The sequence below is a fragment of the Primulina huaijiensis genome, chromosome 15 (genome assembly GCF_012295235.1).
Source record: "Primulina huaijiensis isolate GDHJ02 chromosome 15, ASM1229523v2, whole genome shotgun sequence".
Lineage (NCBI taxonomy): Eukaryota > Viridiplantae > Streptophyta > Magnoliopsida > Lamiales > Gesneriaceae > Primulina > Primulina huaijiensis.
Window position 1 is genome coordinate 17766744 of NC_133320.1, and position 7355 is coordinate 17774098.

Consider the following 7355-nt stretch of genomic DNA (forward strand, 5'->3'; position numbering starts at 1 on the left):
TGTCTAGCAGTGGTACTGAGGTAGATCCAGCTAAGGTAGCAGCCATTAAGGAATGGGTCGAGCCGAAGAATGCTTCAGATATCCGTAGTTTCCTAGGCCTAGCAGGCTACTACAGGAAATTTATTCAGGGATTTTCTTCGATAGCAGTGCCACTCACTTCACTGACACAGAAGAATGCAAAATTCGTGTGGAGTGATGAATGTCAGAAGAGCTTTGATACATTGAAGCAAGCTCTTATTTCAGCGCCGGTATTAGTCATGCCAGCAGGGCAAGGCGACTTTGTATTGTACACCGATGCATATAAGCTCGGTTTAGGCGCAGTATTGATGCAGCATGGTCGGGTTATAGCTTATGCTTCCAGGCAGTTGAAAGTGCACGAGAAGAACTTCCCGACTCACGATCTTGAATTAGCCGCAGTAGTCTTTGCGTTGAAGATTTGGAGACACTACTTGTATGGCGAGAAAAGCCAGATATTCATAGATCACAAGAGTCTCAAATACTTCTTCACATAGAAAGAACTGAATATGAGGCAGAGGTGATGGTTGGAGTTAGTGAAAGACTACGACTGCGAAATTAGCTACCATCCGGGAGAGGCTAACGTTGTGGCAGACGCCCTGAGCAGAAAAGTCGCAGTCATAGCACAGTTGTCAGTGTAGAGACCTCTTCAGTCCGAGATTCAGAAATTTGGTCTAGAGATTTATCGTAAGGGTAGAGCTTCCAGACTATCTAATCTGACAGTCAAGTCTGATTTTCTAGACCATATCCGTCAAGGACAGTCTTCAGATGAACAGTTACAGAAGTGAAAACTGAAAGATGAAGCCAAGGGCAGTGTGCTCTACTCAGTGTCAGACGGTATTGTGAGATACAGGGGAAGAATGTAGGTGCCTAACGTAGATTCGATAAGAGAAGATATCTTATCAGAGGCACATGCATCTCCGTATTCAATCCACCCAAGCGGTACCAAGATGTACAAAGACCTGCAGATTTTGTATTGGTGGCCAGGGATGAAGAGCGACATTCGCAGATTCGTGTCTGAATGCCTCACTTGTCAGCAGGTGAAGGCAGAGCACCAGAGGCCAGCAGAAATGCTTAAGCCACTCCCTATCCCCGAGTGGAAATGGGAGAATATTACCATGGACTTCATTGTCGGTTTGCCGAAGTCAGTCAGGGGTTTTAATGCCATTTGGATCATAGTGGATCGACTCACTAAGTCAGCGCACTTCTTTCCAGTGAAGACGACTTTCTCCATGACGCAGTATGCGGAGCTTTATATTAGGGAGATCGTTCGATTGCATGGGATCCCAGTTTCCATTGTGTCCGACAGGGACCCAAGATTTACTTCGTCCTTCTGGAAGAGTTTGCACGCGGCCATGGGGACGAAGCTGCAATTCAGTACAGCTTTCCAACCGCAGACAGATGGCCAGTCCGAGCGAGTGATTCAGATTTTTGAGGATCTATTGCGAGCATGTATGATCGATTTCCAAGGGACGTGGGAATCGAAGCTACCTCTAGTGGAGTTTACATACAACAACAGTTTTCAAGCATCCATTGGTATGGCTCCCTATGAGGCATTGTATGGACGAAAGTGTAGATCACCGATTTATTGGGATGAAGTCAGAGAGAGAGCAGAACTTGGGCCAGAGATAGTTCAGCAAACTGCAGATGTGGTGGTCAAGATCCGAGATAGGATGAAGACCGCCCAAAGTCGCCAAAAGAGCTATGCTGACAAAAGGAGGAGAGATCTCGAGTTTGCCGTGGGTGATCACATTTTTATAAAGATAGCACCAATGAAAGGTGTTATGAGATTTGGGAAAAGAGGCAAGCTGAGTCCGAGGTTTATTGGACCGTTCGAGATTCTTGACAGAATTGGGACGCTAGCGTATCGTATTGCCCTTCCGCCGAATTTGGCCGGCGTACACAATGTGTTCCACGTCTCGATGCTGAGGAAGTAGCTAATCCTTCGCATATTCTGAGCTATGAGCCGCTACAGCTTACTCCAGACCTGTCGTATGAGGAAAGACCCGTCCAAATCCTAGACAGGCAGGAGCGCAGACTCCTGAACAAAGTGACCAAGTTGGTCAAAGTCCGGTGGCTAAACCAATCCGTGGAGGAAGCACTAAAAAAAAATACTCTTACAGAAGCGGTTTTTTTCAATTTTAAGATCGGTTTTTAACCGCTCCAGCACTTTTCAATTTTAACCGCTCCAGCACTTGGAAGCTTAGTAAGATAAGCTAAGCAATTCACTAAAATTCTTGACCTTGAAGTTGAGAAACGAAGGAGAGAAACTTGAGGGAGAAAGGGCATGAACCGATCAAAATGAGAAAAGAGGAGAATGAAGTGTGTGGAAGCATCTAGAAGGCATTTATACTACCTTCTCACACCCAAAAATCGCATTTTAGAGTAGTAACTTTGCCCTCCTAGCGCCGCGGCGCAACTTCCTTGGCGCTGCGGCGCCCGCGCTTTGGCGCTGGCAGCGCTGCCTCTACACGCCTAAGGGCTGCAGCAGCGCTGCGGTGCTGTCCCTGCACCTCAAAATGACCACCAACTCACCTAAAATCCAACCTTTACCAATGTCATACAATACCAATGAAATTGAAAATCCCAATACATTCTCAAATCATCCACAAAACCATTACAACAAGAACTCATCCCCCACCATAACCATAACTAATTATAAAACATAACTCCAAAACAATAGCCAATTTTTTTGCCATTTCAATAAACATAACCACAAACAATAACCATTTCTCATAAACTCAATCACCAATACCATAGAAATATCTATTACCATACCACACAATAATAACCAAGAATATCTAATAACCATATTTCTTAAACACCCAAACCAAATAATAACATCATAAACAATAACATGATAAAAGGTTGGGATATTACAAAGAAGCTGGCTCAAGTCATAGCTTAGCTACACAAGAACTATGATCCTACTAGTCCAACTACCTTCAATCACAAAGCAGTTTATGACCAGTTGGACATGGATCTCATATCATTGCAGATGAAGATCAAAGATTGGGAAATTGGTCAAGAGTTGATTATTCCAACAAACTCCCAAAGTTCTACCTTAGAAGAGCATGCTGAACCATCAACTCATCAGCCAAAGCCATCCCAGGAAGCAGTTGCTGAACAAACTGAGCAAGTAACTATTCTTTCTCCAAAGGATGCTCAATCGTCACCTTCTACACTTCAATCTCCTCCAGCAGATCTTCAACTCTACACCGATGCTGAGTTGTCACTAGCAAATATCAATGAAGTGATACAGTCAGTTGCCGATGACATACAGCTGAATGTGATAACTGAAGAATCAGTTGAAGACCCGAGAAAAACTGAATATCCAGCCTCAAAGGCTTTCATTTCAGAAGTTGAAACAGCAGTTCAGTCATCTGCCACGACTGAACAAGTATTCCAAGCTAAAATTGAAGTGGCTCAGTTGCAATCAGAACCAACTGAAAAAGTTCCAACTAAAGTATCAGCTGCCAAACCAATTGAAGAACCTACCAGCTCAACTGTGGTTCAAATTCCCACTTCTTCTCAAGAACCTCAACAGAAAGTAGTTGAAGAAATTTTTCAGAAATGGTTGAGACTGAATTACAAAATAGGGCCTTGGTAGTTTTTAATGAAGCAGACAAGGAGCAAGAACCGGAATCATCTGAAGATCTGTCTCCTCAAATTCTGATGGCTACTGAAACTATGATAGAAGACATTCAGTCCAACCTTCATCATCTGATTTCATCTATTTCTGATATAAAGTCAACCCAATTGTTGCACACATTAAAGATGGACTCTATGAAGGAGAATACAATGAAGAACCTAAAACAGGTTACAAAGGATATCACTTCCTTATTCTCCAACTAGATCAATTGAAGAAAGACCGAGTGACAGTTCAAGCACATTTACAGACTCAAGACATGTTTAAAAATCGCATTGAATTTTTGGAAACCACAGTGACAACAAGAATGGATCAGATGCAAGAACAATTAATGAATGCTATATCTAATGTCACCTCTGAAGTCCGTGCATTATCCCGCAAAGTTGATGGGTTTGATAAAAAGGGGGAAGAGGAACATCAGCAACTATCTAAGAAAAGACCAAGTCAACCAACTGATCAAGGACCAGCTGATAAGAGAACAAAGAAATAAAGAAGTCCAGATCCGTTAGAAGACAATCTTTATTTTCAGTTGAGAGTTTTTGGCAGATTTTCAGTCAGTCAGTAGAAGATTTTTTATTCAGAAATTCTTTCATTCTTTGTACGAATCTGTACACTGAATAAGTTATCAATAAAAGGTTATTTTAACTACGAGAAGTTCAATTTGATCAGTTCATAAATTCTAAGGTTTTTCAAACAACAATAAAGGGGAAATTGTTGAGATCTTAATTTCGGAGTTTGACAAATTAAAGCGTGAAAAGATTGAACAACTGCTCGACTTGTTGCACAAGGTTTTTCTCAAAAGTCTAGAATGGATTATGAAGAAACGTATTCTCCTGTTATGGATTCAATTACGTTTCGGTATTTGATTAGTTTGGCGGTATCTGAAATTTTAGAAATGCGTCTTATGGATGTTGTCACAGCTTACTTATACGGATCACTTGATAGTAATATATATATATATATGAAAATCCCTAAAGGATTTAAGATGCTTGAAGCACAAAGTTCAAAATCCAGAGAATGTTATTCTGTGAAATTGCAAAGATCATTATATGGGTTAAAGCAATCAGGCCGAGTGTGGTATAATCGACTAAGTGAACACTTAATGAAAAAGTGATATATAAACAATTCAATATGCCCTTAAGTTTTCATAATAAAACAACATCCGGATTTGTAAGTATTGCTGTATATGTTGATGATTTAAACATCATTGGAACGAATAGGGAAATTCAAGAAGTTGTGTCGTACTTGAAGGAAGAATTTGAAATGAAAGACTTTGGAAAAACAAAGTATTGTCTGGGTTTGCAAATTGAACAAAAAGAATGTGGAATATTTGTTCACAAGTCAAATTATATAGAAAACCTCCTTAAACATTTTAATATAGATAAATCAAATCCTTAAAGTACTCCAATGGTTGTTAGATAATTAAACGTAGAAAAGGATCCATTCCGTCTATGTGAAGATGATGAAGTTATTCTTGGTCCAGAAGTACCATATCTAAGTGCTATTGGTGCCCTTATGTATATTGAAAATTTCACATGACCTGATATATCTTTTGCTGTAAATTTATTGGCAAGATTTAGCTAATATCTAACAAAAAGACACTGGAACGGAATTAAACATATTTTCCGTTATCTACGAAGAACGACAGACTTGAGATTTTTGTGTTCAAAAGATACCAATCTTTGTGTTCAAAAGATACCAATCAAAGCATAATTGGTTATGCTGATGCTGTGTATTTATCTGATCTACACAAGGCACATTCTCAAATCGGATATGTATTACTCATTGAGGCACTGAAATTTCTTGGCGTTCACAGAAACAAACACATGTAACAACTTTATCAAATCACGCCGAGATTATTGCATTGCATGAAGCAAGCCGTGAATGTGTGTGGCTAAAATCAATGACTAAACACATCCAAATCTCATGTGGATTATCATTCGACAAGAAGCATGTGATACTATATGAAGATAATGCTGCATGTGTTACTCAAATGAAATAGAGATATATAAAAAGCGACAGAACTAAACATATTTCCCCTAAGTTCTTCGCATTTATTCAAGAGCTTGAAAAGAATAAAGATATTGATAGTCGTTATATTCAATTAAGTAAAAAATATCAGATCTCTTCACAAAGTCACTTCCTACGACAATATTCAGAAAGCATATATATAACATTAGGATGCGCAATATACGAAATTTGTGAAGAATCGTTCGTGTTAACATGAGAGGGAGTTTACGTGAATGCACTCTTTTTACCTTACTATGGTTTTTTTCCCATAAGCACATTTATTTTTTATATCTAACTTGTTATCCATAATAACTCATAAAATATGAATCAAATTTTAAATTATAACTTAGTCATATAAATTTTAAAAAAGCAACAAGTCTCTTTATCCATATTTTCAACTTATAAGATATCACATAATTATCGAGTCATTTTCATGCTACACAAGCTAATGTGAGTTACAACCATCTCAATCCATAGTCGCACTTGTTGGATAAGTGGTGAGTAGTGAATGAAAAGAAGTGAGAGTTGTCCCACATTGAGAAATGAGCCAAGTATAATATTTCTTATTAACATCAAGTTTGAGATAAGGGTTTGGGCCTCAAGGGGCACTAAAAGTTTTTGGAAGAGAGAAAAATCTGATAGGCTGGGTCTCGGTGAAACACACACGCGCGGCCAGCCGGCTCGTCCCGGTGAGAGAAGTATTTTGGACAAAATTTATTTAAAAAATAATTTTTATTTTTGAAACAAAGATTTGCATTCAGAAACTTTGTTTCCTTTCCGAACCAGTGCGTCCAAAAGTTTGCACCCTCCAGTACGAACCAGTATGTCTCGTGTGACTGTGCTTTGGCGCAGAACCGTGCGTCCCATGGCTTATCACATAAGGGTGCGTCCCCTGAATTATCACATAAGGTTGCGTCCCCTAGCTTATCACAACTGATGACTCACTCTTTAAATAATCATTACAAGAATAAATGCTTATGGTGACATTCATAAATGTCATCATATTCAATATTTAGTGACATTTAAGTTTTAGTGACATCTCCAACAAATGTCCTCTTAAACTTCTTGACATTTTTTAATGTCATTATAAGATGTTAATGACAACTTCATACTTGTTACTAATTATTCATATAATGACAATTTTAAATGTCAGAAAAACTCATGTTTTAAATACATTTATACATGCCTTGTTATTATAGTAATAATGACAAATTTATATGCCAGTTAAAATCATTTATAATGACAACTAAAAGTGTCGTGTATGTTATTTATAGTTACAATAACAAATGTGGGAATGTTTGGGTTGGATAAATATTGGAGAAGGGAAAAATAGATAAAATAAATGTGGGAATAAAAAAACATATTAGATTAGTTATCCTGATATTTTTAATTGATGTCATTTTTTATATGGAGAGAAACAATTATTTTCCCTCCTCCAATATTTATCCAACCCAAATATTCCCACATTTATTTATAGTGACAAATTTTAGTTTTTTAATGATTTTTTACGATGTGAGAAAAATAATTGTTTTCTCCATATAAAAAATGACATCAATTAAAAATGTTAGGATAATTAATCTAATATGTTTTTTTAATTTTACACATTATTAATTTTTTACAAGTGTCATTTGTAAATATTTGTAACAACATTTAATTAAAAGTGTCTACAAAAAAGTGTCAC